Consider the following 12,595-nt stretch of genomic DNA (forward strand, 5'->3'; position numbering starts at 1 on the left):
CCCAGAATGGTAGATCCACTGACAGCTTGCATCATGCACCTGGAAAAGCCACAGACACCCAAAACCAGCCCGTGAAGGCAGCTGGGAGGGAGGCTGTACCCTGCAAAGCCACAGGGGTGAAGTTTCCCAAGACCATAAGAACCCACCTCTTGTATCAGTGTGACCTGGATGTGAGACATGAAGTCAAAGGAGATAATTTTGGAGGTTTAAGTGTCTACGGGATTTTGGACTCGCATGGGGCCTGTAGCCTCTTTGTTTTGGCCAGATTCTCCCATTTGGAATGACTGTATTTACCCAGTGCCTGTACTCTCATTCTATCTAGGAAGTAACTAACTTGTTTTTTTATTTTACAGGCTCATAGGCAGAGGGACTTGCCTCGTCTTCGATGTCATGTTAAACTTGGACTTTTGAGTTAATGCTGATATCAGTTAATACATTGGGGGACTGTTGGGAAGGCATGACTGGTTTTGAAATGTGAAAGGGACATGAGATTTGGGAGGGTCCAGGGGCAGAATGATATGGTTTGGCTGCGTCCCGACCAAAATCTCACCTTGAATTCCCATGTGTTGTGGGAGGGACCCGGTGGGAGGTAATTGAATCATGGGGGCAGGTCTTTCCCTTGCTGTTTTCGTGATAGTGAATAAGTCTCATGAGATCTGATGGTTCTATAAGAGGGAGTTTCCCTGCACAAGCTCTTTCTGCCTGCTGCCATCCATATAAGATGTGACTTGCTCCTCCTTGCTTTCTGCCATGATTGTGAGGTTCCCTAGCCATGTGGAACTGTAAGTTCATTAAACCCTTTGTCCTGCATGCATTACCCAGTCTCAGGTATGTCTTTATCTGCAGTGTGAAAACAGACTAATACATCTAGTATGAGCTCTCATCAAAGTCCTTCATTACATCTGCAAAGACCCTTTCTCTAAACAAGGTCACATTCACAGGTTCAAGGTAAAAATGTGGATATATCTTAGGAGCCACCATTCAATACACCATAAAGTAGGTGCCTTTCTTTCAGAGCAGAGCAGGGTGCTAATGAAAGCTTCCCCTCAGCTGTTAGAACATGTCTGGGCTCCTGTACGCGGCCTTGATGAAGAGGCAGGAGTCCTTTCTTCTGTTGATTTTGATCTTCACACCTAGAACAACAGCTGCAGAGTGCTCAGCAAGCAGAGAGGGAGCACCGTGAGTGCAGGATGGGAACACACAAAGGGCAGAGGGGGAACATTGAGATAGTAGGGAGGAGCACTCAGAGAGCAGTAAAGAGCACTCAAAGCAAGTAGGGAGCACTCTAAGAGCAGGATGGGGCACTCAGCAGGGAGGAGCACTAGAGAGCAGGGAGGAGCACTCCTAACAGGGGAAAGCGCTCTGAGAGCAGGGAGGAAGCTTTCATAGAGCAGAGTGGGAGCACTCAGAGAGCAGAGTAGGAGCACTTGCAGGGCAGAGTGGGAGCACTCACCTGGAGACTGGAGCACTCAGAGAGCAGGGATACTTGTGAATGCTTGGCAATGGCTAGAGAGCTGAGGAACTCACTCAGAGACTGAGGTGGCTGATGGCTCAGGAGTGTGCACCCTGCCTGTGTCCAGGTCAGGAAGTGTTCTCACTACGCCTGTGGAATCTGCAGGTAGGAAGGTTCAGGAATTTGATGTGGAAGGACCTGGGCTAACAGATGGGGCCCTTCCACCTGTGATGGGCACAACTGGGGCACAGGGCTCTCAGGTCTTTGATGTCACCTTCCACAGGTGCAAGGGGGCCAGGAGAATAGTGGGATGGTTAACTCTATAGGAGCCTTTTTATATTTTTTATTATTTTATTTTACTATATTTTATTTATTTATGTTAATATTTATTTTTGATTCTTTTAGTACATACGAGGTCTCACTATGCTGTTAGTCTTGAACTCCTGGATTCATGCAATCCTCCCACTTTGGCTTTGGCCTCCCAAAGTGCTGGGATTACAAGCGTGAGCCACTGCACCCAGCCCACTCTGCAGGAACTTGACTGTCACTGTGAATATCTTTTATGCTGCGTTTGCGCTTGAGACATTTCTTCTTAAAGCTAAGGTGGACAAATGTCTCCGATTTCTCTTTATCCCAGATTGAGAAGCTTATGAATGTCACAGACTCTTGGTGGGATCAGGGTTGGAGTTAGAGTCTCTAACAGGACAAGCCGCAGGGAAAAGCTGGCTGCCTTCCAGCTGGATATGTCCGTGTCTGCATTAGTTCCATCCTGGATCACATTTTCAGAATTTAATGTTGATGATAAGTGAGGTACAGCAGAAGGGAGAGAATGATTTTCTTTGCAGCAGGAGGCTAAATCTTCCAGCCACTCCCCTTCGGTGTCTTTTCTGCTTCAGAAGAGCTGTGGTGGCCTGAGCCAGACCTCTCCTCTGGCTGGTAGGACTATTGTCCTGGCTGGAAAGATATGTGTTTCTAGCTTTTTTGTTGGAAGGATTTTGCGGGGTTACCCCCTCCAGGCAAGGACCGTGAGATGGATTCTGAGCATCAGGCACACAGACACTGCATCCTTGTGCACAAACTCACAACCATCCCTGCCTCCTCCTGCACCTCCTCCTCTTTCCTTGGCACGGCTACCCCCACCCCCTCCGCACCACGAGATGTTCCCTTGTGTGTGTCTTGTTTGAAAGTCAGCTAATCTCCACTTTCTCCTCCCAGGACTGACACACATCAGAGCCATCCATCCATATGTCCACCCTGATAGCAGCTCCCCTGGGGCAATGCGAGATACAGTAATTGATGAGAAGAGAGGAAGAACATGGAGCTGTGTCTAGACCGAGTCTGGGTCTGGACCTGCCACTGACCAATGTTGTGAGCTCGGGCAAGGCTGCACCAACTCTGGGCTTCTGTTTTCTTCTCTGTGTGCTGGGGCCATATTAGTGGTCTCTATGGTCCTTCCAGCAGGAAGCTCCTGTGAGACTTCTGTACTTGGCTCACTTCTGCAAGCACAGAACGAGCAGGCTTTCCCCTTTACACAATAGGTTGCATTTGGGATCTCCATGCGAGTCTCCTTTCTTAAATGTCATTATGCCTTTTAGAGGTCAGGCTACCCTTTACCTGGAATACCCTGCCCTCTGCCCAGATCTGGCTAAATCTTCTGTGAAGTCTCTCTTGGTTCCCCAGCCTGCAAACCCTATTATATGCCACCTCCTGCAAAAAGGGCAGTAAAAGCAGTGTCTGGCTACCGGGAGTGCCCTGTGAGTTCAGGCTGAATAAATGAAGGGGCGAATGCATGCATGAGTAAATGAATTCAGTAAAGGATTTTGCTTCTGACAATCCCCTCACCTGAGCATTACCTATCGCACATCTGTAATGTGGCAGGCAAAGATCTGGGCATGGAAGAGAACTTAGTGAATCAAATATTAGTGACTATTTGTTAATTCAAAGCCCTGCCCTCCTGGAGCTTCCATTAAAGGGGCAGAACACATTGAATAAATAACCTAACCAAGTCTGTGATGCAGGATAGAGTCCAGAGAAAAATAAATCAAGTCCTGGGAGAATGTAATAGAAAAGGTTTGTTTTCTACCTGTAGTGATTTATGTTTGCACATTTCCAGATTTAAAATGCTTCTTGTTTCTGAAAAGGTGATGACGGTCAGGATTATTTTGAGAGACTGGAGAATGGTTGAAGCCATCTGGAAAGAGAGTCTGGAAGACGTTGGCTTTGAACTGGGATTGAGGAGAAAGGAATTTGTATATTCAACATCAGGACAATGTCACTGGCTGTGTACTGGGCTGGCCATCACATTTGGCCCGGTAGACTATGTCCACCTGTCCATATTACCATCCCCCAGCATGCCCTACAACAGAGTGAATGTCTAGCAAATAAGGCAAGACTGCACACAACCCTTAGTGAGTTGCGTTAAAGGAACACCAGAATGTTCCAGAAGTTCTTTTTCTGATAGCTGCTCCAAACTTCTGGCCAAAGCCTCCTTAACCTTGCTTCAGGGTCAGAATGTTCTCAAAGAGTGGTCAACTTTTTAAATCTTCTTTTTAAAATTACCCCAGTCATCGGCAACGAGGAACTCTAGAGTGTTCTGATGACTCTGACAGTGCTTTGATTAATTGGACATGTTTAACCAACTCTGCATCTCAGCTGATCTGCAGATACTGGAGGCTGAGAATTTAACAGGAGAGGAAAATGTAATTGGACTAATTTCATTCCTGGAGAGCTGGAGAAGCAGAAGTCATTTTTTATCACTGCAGCTACTAAAGGGCCCCGTTTTTTTTCAGTACAGAAGAGCATAATAAACTTTATATAAAAGTGAACAGATGATCAAATAAACAGAGTTATGGAGATAGGAGCTGGTGGGGTTGAGGTCTGGGAAAATTTACTGTTCAGTCGTGGAACCTGATGACAGATTTGAAAGATGTCTCAGTTCATCTCCACTCAAAGTCGTTGGTGCCCCAGGACACAGAGCTTTGGGGGTCTTGTTCAGCCAGCTGCCTGCCCTCCAGGAGCATTGTCACCTGGGAAATGGCCCTGCTAGGAACATTTTCAACAAGTGTCCCTTGCACACTCATAGAGACACACACACACACACACACACACACACACACACAGAGCTTTCTGGGCCCAAGCTCAATAATACAGACAGAAGTCCAACTCCCCAGCCAGGTGCTCTTCTCCAGGACTGGACCCAGAAGGATCTCCTCTGAGGTCACATTTTACTGCTTTGTAATGAATCTGATTACAGCCGTGGGTCATATAAACTGGATCCCCCGCCTTCCGCACTTATCCTTTGACTTTTGCTGGCCTAGCACAGGAGACTTAACCACAGCCAAGGACGTGGGTTCTTTTCCCTGTGGACCTTCCATTTCCTCCGGAGGGACTCCCAGAGCTAATGTGTGTGTGCAGTGCAGCCTCCCCTGAAGCTTCTGGATGTTTCCAGAGAGAGCACAGGCTCAGAGCCTTGCAACCTGGATTCAGACCTGGGCTCCCTCCTCTTGCTGCACAGAGGATCATGTGATAATACACAGGATGCCCAACTAAATTAGAATTCCAGGGAAATGATGAACGATATTTTGGTATATCTCATGCAATATTGGGGATATACTTACACTAAACATTATGCATCATTGGTCTGAAATTCAAATGTAACTGGGCTTCCTGTATTTTTATCAGCTAAATCTGCCACCCCTATACCCATGGGACCTTGGGTGGGTGCAGCTTTAAAAAAATACTGTGTCTCAGTTTTCTCATCTTTTCAAAGTGGGAAAACAACAATAATAGAGCTGACTCCGTGTGGCCCGTGTGAGGAGTGCACAAAGGAAGCACGAGGCAAATGTGAGGTGTGGTCACTCATTCATTCCATCAATAACCTTGTGTAGTACATTTCCTCTATACCTGGCCCTGACCCAGGCTGGGGGCTGGGGAGGGGCAATACCGAACATGGCAGATAGGGGTTCTGTCTCCTGGACTTCTGTTGGCGGTGGGATGAGTCCAAAGAGGGGCTCTGCAGATGGTTGGCCGGGCCATTTGTTCCTCTGCAGTGGTTTTCTGTTCCTTGATGAGTCTTTGCACGGATGGTCAGCATGAAGTCCACTGGAGATGAACCTGCCTTGATGGCATCAACTCAGCAGGTCTGATGAGCCAGTGCTTTGCAGCCCAGGCTCCCCCTCATCTCTGGGCATTTGGAACATCCCGTCTAAGTGTCCTGTGCCTGAGCACCAGCTGCTGTCCTGAGACACTGGCTGAGACCGCCACCCACCCATCGTGAGTGTTGGTGGGACTCTTGGCTGACCTGGCTAAGCTCTGCTGGCCAGGGAAGGAGGTAGAGGGAGGGATCTCGCAAGGAATTAGAGTTGCTCACTTTTCCAGCAATGGTCAGCCTAGACAGACACAGCCCTGGGTCACCCTTAATGTCTGTTCTCCTTCCTGTCCCATGAGTACAAGGCACCAGGATTTAGCTCAGTCCCTGGGATGGGCAGGCTGGCTGGCCCAGGGTGGTGCAGAGGAGTGAGTCCAGGGCAAGGAAGGTCACAGGTCTGGCTGTTGGACCCTCGTAGGGTATGCAGACCACCAGTCAGCTGCCTGTGGCCAAGCGGGGCAGTGTCTGGGTTTATATCTCTAGGGACGAGCGCGAAAGCAGAGAGCAGAGCCGGAGGGCGAGCGGGGTGAGTGGAGACACCTCTTCCTGGTAGAAAGATCACACAGGCAAAACAGTCATCCAGTGTTCAGGGTTTCCTGGATCTCCAGACCCAACTCAGAGACCCTGGAGCCTGCAGACATCAGCTGAGCTTGGGGAACCAAACTCAGTCATTTCAGCCCAGAATGCAGGAGCAGGCTGAAAACAGATGGTGTAAAACAAAACCACAGGAAAGCGTTTAAGGTCGGGGTGCAGCTGCGTTTGCCCACTATGTGCCAGGCCTCTGCAGGCCGGGGGACCCACATGCAGTGACTGTGTCTTCTGAGAGCTTTCTGACTGCTCAGGTAGATGCAGCAGCAGCTCAGGTGGAGGGAACTGTGCACCATTTTTCACAGCTGCAGATGGGTGCAGTGTCGGGGTTGCAGGGAAATCTATGTTTTCCTGGCAGCTTCTTTTTGTTCCATGTTCAAAATATTTGCCTCTGGTCCTGATCCTGCATTAATGAACTCTGACATGTTGCTGTCAGTAGAGAGAAATCCCAAGCAGAGGAATCCCAAGCCACTCAGGAGCCCCCCTCAGACTCGCGGCAGCGATCACGGTATATTAAGGGGAAGTTCATCTCTTTTAGTCTGAGTTTTTATTTGACATGTTGCTATATTAATGTCAAGAAGTCTACTTTAGCAAGTCCCTTTACAACACAGCCTCAGGAGCTGCATTACTGACAGAGAGATTGGAGTTTCAGGATGTGCCTCTGAAAAAATAATCTCTGCGTTTCATTTTGAATGGTGAAAATCTGAATGAAAAATCCCCCTGTAATTGTCTGATGGGAAATATATTGTCTCACAATATCAGTTTCATTGATTCCCTTTCATATTTGTATTAAAACTGAAAAGCTAGCAATAACCTCAGCCTGTTATTGGAAATGTGGTGTGGGAGGGAACAGCAGCCTGGGTAGGGAGGCAGGAATTATTCAGAGAAGAAAAGACAGAGTCCTTGTAGGTCCCCCGTTACATTATCATGGCCTTATCTTGGTGTCTGTCTGTTTGTGTTGGGTAAATAATGCTCAAATGAGAGGACAGTCCATGACCTCGAGTGTGTCAATACAATCTCTGCCAGCTGTCGTCTACTTTCATCTTCGTAACACCTGCGGGGAGAGGAAAGAAGGAAGGAATGGGCAGAAAATACCTTAAGACAGGATCATCAACAGGTGTTGGGGGACGGTGGGGACCTGCATCAGGCACGTTAGACCCCTGGTGAGTTTTGCTCACACGGAATCCAAAACTCTATATTCCAACAAGTGTTTGCTGAGCTTCTACTTGGCCTCTGACCTCACACTAGGAATCTTGGAAGGTACAAAATGAGGACGTCTCAGCCCCTGCTTCTTCAGAGCTGTGGTACAAGTTCATACCACCTACATTGAGAATCAGGAAGTGCCGTGGCTGGCCTCCAAAAAGGTCCCCCAATGAACTAATAACCCCCTTCTCGCCTGGCGTTCACCGCTGTGTGCAGTCCTCTCTGCTGTAGCTCCAGGTTGGTGTGTGAGACCACAGTGCACAGCAGACCCTTCTGAAGTGAGGTTGTACAAACTGCCACTTCCGTCTTAGGGGCGGCTTGCTTTCCTGTTGTCTCTGCCTCTGGGAGTTCAATGGCCACAGGAAGAAGTCTAGGCCATGCTGCTGGAGGAGAGAGATCCCGGAGGGTGAGAGGCCGCCTGGAGGAGATGAGACCCGGGAGGGTGAGAGGCCGCCTGGAGGAGATGAGACCCGGAGGGTGAGAGGCCGCCTGGAGGAGATGAGACCCGGAGGGTGAGAGGCCGCCTGGAGGAGAGACACCCGGGAGGGTGAGAGGCCGCCTGGAGGAGAGAGATCCCAGGAAGGTGAGAGGCTGCCTGGAGGAGAGACACCCGGGAGGGTGAGAGGCCGCCTGCAGGGAAACAGAAGCCAAGCTCCACCTGCCAGCCCTCTGAGCCAGCCTTCATGCCAGCAGGTAAATTTGGGGTGATGTGTTAGACAGAACAGGGAGCAGAAACAGTCAGCGCTGAGAGTGGAGAGCCAGGTGGGCGTCAGATGCTTAGGGGGAAGTGTGATTAAAGCTTTGAGGGGGAGGGGCCTCAGAGAGATGAAGTAGGAGGTGAGAGGAATGAGGAGACCATGGTGTGCAGGTTGTGTGCGTGAAGGACCGGCCCCTTGAACAGAGATAGGAAGCTCCAGAGAAGACATGGTTTTCAAGGAAGGGATGAAGCTGAAAATCTTCAGATTCTGAAACAGGATTGCTAGCTGCAGTGAGGGAGATGAGGGGACCTGCACTTCCCTTTTCTCTGTTCCCAACTCTGCATCTCCAGAAGAAGACGTCTGAGCTGGGAAGGGCTGGCTCTACACTCACTGTGATCTTCACCCAGGGTTTAGCCCCTGGCTGACTTGGGTTTGGCTTTCCACCTCTCTCCAACCGCTCCTGGGAAGCCGCCTTGGCCAGAATCACCACTGTCCCCAGGTGACCGCCTCCACCCTGTGCTCCGGGACACACCTCCTGGCTCGGCCTCAGCAGATGCCCTGCCCCTCTTGTTTTTCCTCCTCCTATCCTGGGACTGGTCTGTTTTCTCCCCACATTCAGATAATTTCAGGCACCGTCAGGTCAAGGTGACTAAAGTTGGATGCTCATTCCGTGGGATTATTTCAGAGGAAATTAAAACAATGGATGGGTGGGTTGGATTCTCGCAGTTCCAATTATCTCCCAGTCAGGAAGTGACTGGCTGCCAGCTCTTGCCCTTACATTCTTCATGACCACTCACGATAATGCATTCCCACACCTGTCCTTTCTGTACCTTGTGACAGGTGCCCAGGTAATGGTGGCCCTGCCTTAGTTTTGCCGAGGTAAAGCGCTGCCTGACGTATCCCCACAGCAGGGGCCTTGATGCCACCCGGTCTGATCTCATCTGCTCGTCCAACTTTCATGTGGCTCCCAGTAACCCCTGCTCAGCCCCTCCCTGCCCCATTTCTTCCCCTGCTCAGGGGCTTCTGATCCTCTTCAGTTCCAGATCATTTTCTCCTTCCCCAAAAGGATGGCTCCTTGCAATATACTGACTGTAGCTGTTTCATCAGATACAAAGGTCCTCCCATTTTTCAAGGAAGGTTCTGCATTTGGGGCTGAAGTTATGGATGTGTCAAACAGTCTTGATACCAATGTCCTCACCTTTTCTTTCAGGGGTCTTATTGCTTCTGGCAACGTCCCTTTCTTATGTCCTGATTCTGTTTTAGGCCAGCTTCAAGCAGGGTAATTCTGTTATCTGTTTCCTTCCCTCCCTCCCTGTTCTCATCTTTGCTTTTCTTTCTCTCTTCCTCCTCTGTGTTAATGAGAGCTTTCCTCTCTCTCTGTCCCTTCCCCCTCTCTCCCTCCCTTCCTCTGTCTCCCTCCCTCCCTTCCTCTCTCTCTGTCTCTTTTCCTCTCTCTCCCTCTGGCTCCTTCCCTTCTTTCATTTCTCTTTTTCTCTCTCCCTGCCTCTCTCTCTTCTTGTTTCTCCTCTTTCTTCCTCACTCTTTCCTTCCCTCCCTTTCTCTCTCTCCCGTCTGTGTTAATGAGAGCTGGAAGCAGACATATGGAAGCATGACACTATGAGTGTCCACCCTCAGGCGCAGAACAGGAGGCTATCCCCCATTTCTACCCAGTCCCGGGAGGGCAGGTTTCCCCACACTGTAGAAAACCGCAAAACAAGCCCGGAGTGTCTGAGGGCCTGCACAGCATTCTGTCATGACATGCTGAAAACCTGGTTACTTATAAAGCAATTTGCTCCTGCGGGCTGGTTTGGGATTAAAATGGTAATTATCTTGCAAATGACTGTAACTGTCTTTCATAAATGTGGCAATGTTTGAGAAGTGACTAACTGCGGTCTGCAGGATAATGGGCTTAATAAATGATATCTTTAGTGTATTGTCAGGGAACAGAGCCTATTAGTTGGAGACGGGACAATACTGTAATTTCAGCGAGCTAGAGTCCATTCTTCTCCCCAGCCATGGTCCCCCACCCCCCTTCAATAGCACGTGCTCATCATTTTTTTCTTAATAGGACATTTTTCCTTAGGATAATTTGCAAATTGCTAATCTGTTATCATCTCTCATTTCTTTCCTCCTTGAAGTTGGTTGCCTTGCACAAATGCAAGGAAATAACCTTACTTGCTGCAGATGGGCAGGGGGCCGTGGTAACAACCCACAGCAGAGACACATCGGAGCAGGCACGGCGGGGACAGGAGCCGCAGTCAGGGTATCACGTAGGAGAAACCGAAGACTCTTTCCTCACAGGAAAATACACGTTTTAATCAACTGTTTTGCTTGGTGCTGGAGCCAAAGATTCCTTCCACACAAAATGCTGGGGAGGTCCGGGTGACTCAGGGCTCTGGTGATCTGGTCCTCGGCTTGAAGAGGAATCTAGAAAAGGCTCAGAGTCCCAGGCTCCTGCACGGGGCAGTTGGAACCTCAGGACAGAGCAGGACCCAGGGTCAGGAGCCTGTAGGTCGGGACTAGGAAAGGTGGGTGGATTATCGGGACCAGAGCTTGGGGCTCTCTTTTCTAGGCTGGGCGTTAGTTCAGCTGGCACCTCCAGAAGCTGCTGAGACACAGAAGGACCTGAAAAGCCTTGTCATGTGGCCATCATTCCAATGACCTCAGTGTCTAGATGGTGGATGAGTGGTTTTTACTCAGCTGTGTCTCCCTCAGTCCTCCCTGTTAAAGGGGATAAGGATGCCTGGGCCCAGCAGAATGGGCAGCTGATCCAGCGAGGACCAGCTCACCAGCACCAAGCGGAGGTCTGGTGCCTCTGCCTGCCCTCTCTTGGCCATGTGTTCACACTGCACGAACCTGAGATCCCAGAGAGACAGTCTGAGCTGGGGCCAATGGGTGCATGCCCTGTGACCAGATGCGGCCATTGAGATGTTCCCTGAATTTAGTGTGTGGCCGTGGAAGGGAGTGCAAGGGACATTTGGAGTATGCCAGAACCAGGATGGGAGATGGGAACAGAGAAACCACTAATAAACCCAGTGGGCAGGCAAGGGTCCAAGTTCTGCTCAGGTTCCTTAAAAGTCGAACATGGAGTGACTGTACAATCCAACAATTCTACTTCTGGGACGCACCTGGGAGAATGGACAGCAGGGATTCAGATACATTGTCTGCCCACATTCACAGTGCATCACTCAGAGTAGCCAAAATGTGGAAGCAACCCGAGTGTCTATAAATGGCAGGATGGAGAATCAAAGTGCGGTCTATCCACACCGTACAATAGAGTGTTGTTCAGCCACAGAATGAATGAAGTGCTACACCTGCTATAACACGGGCGAACCTTGAAAACACGCTGCCAACTGACAGCAGTCAAACGGAAACGTTCACGTATTGCACGATTTCACTTACATGACACATGCAGAATAAGTAAAGCTGCAGAGACGAAAGCAGGTTGGTGGGCATGGGGGCTGGGAGTTGGGAGTGATTTTGCTTAATGGGTGCACAGTTTCCTTTTGGGATGACACTAATGTCTTAGAACAAGACAGAGTTGGCTGGGCGGGGTGGCTCACGCCTGTAATCCCATCACTTTGGGAGGCCGAGGTGGGTGGATCACCTGGGGTCAGGAGTTCAAGACCAGCCTGACCAAAAATACAAAAGTTAGTTGGGCGTGGTGGCACATGACTGTAATCCCAGCTACTCAGCAGGCTGAGGCAGGAGAATCACTTGAACCTTGGAGGCAGAGTTTGCAGCGAACCAAGATCACACCATTGCACTCCAGCCTAGGTGACAGCGAGACTCCGTCTCAAAAAAAAAAAGAACAAGACAGAGTTGATGGTTACACAACACAAAGAATGCATGAAATGCCACCAAATTGTATGTTTTAAAATGGTTCACTGTACATCTTATTGGAGAAGTGTCTGTTCATATCCTTTGCCCACCTTTTAATGAGATTATTTGCTTTTTGCCTGTTGATTTGTTTAAGTTCCTTATAGATTCTGGATACTAGACTTTTGCCCAAAAGCGGGGAAGGAAGGAAGGGGGAAGTACTGAAAACCTAGCTCACTGCCTGGGTGATGGGATCCATTGTACCCCAAACCTCAGCATCACACAATGTACCCATGTAACAAACCTGCCCATGTACTCCCAAATCTAAAATAAAACTGAACTTATAACATATATAGGTTCATTGTTAATTTTATGTTATGTGACGTTTACCTCAATTTAAAATCATAGAGTACAACAGGAACCGGTGGAGATCAATGCGAAAGCCGTCTCTCTATTTTTGGGCTGGGTGGGCTCTGGGACTGGCTCCCACGAAAACATAGTATCTATCAGGGTTGTCAGTGAAAACGCTGCCCAGACTCTAATTCTGAAGCCTCATGCTGCAAAGGACACTGTCATTTCCTACCCCATGTTGTTTGTGCTGATTGGGAGGAGAGGGCAGAGCGCTGGGGGAAGGTGGGGCGCACCTGTGGAGAAGGGGAAGACACTCTCCAGGTGGACGAGGTTTAG

General features: G+C 49.3%; 1 long non-coding RNA gene across 1 annotated transcript; it reads left to right on the forward strand.

Annotated features, from left to right (window-relative positions):
- The first annotated feature begins 7,706 nt into the window (after window positions 1-7,706).
- LOC141409341 (uncharacterized) lies at window positions 7,707-12,257 on the forward strand. The gene is made up of 2 exons (XR_012429499.1): window positions 7,707-8,084; window positions 10,228-12,257. It is a non-coding gene; the product is annotated as an uncharacterized lncRNA (long non-coding RNA).
- The last annotated feature ends 338 nt before the right edge of the window (window positions 12,258-12,595 follow it).

Source organism: Macaca fascicularis, chromosome 1, assembly GCF_037993035.2.
Source record: "Macaca fascicularis isolate 582-1 chromosome 1, T2T-MFA8v1.1".
Lineage (NCBI taxonomy): Eukaryota > Metazoa > Chordata > Mammalia > Primates > Cercopithecidae > Macaca > Macaca fascicularis.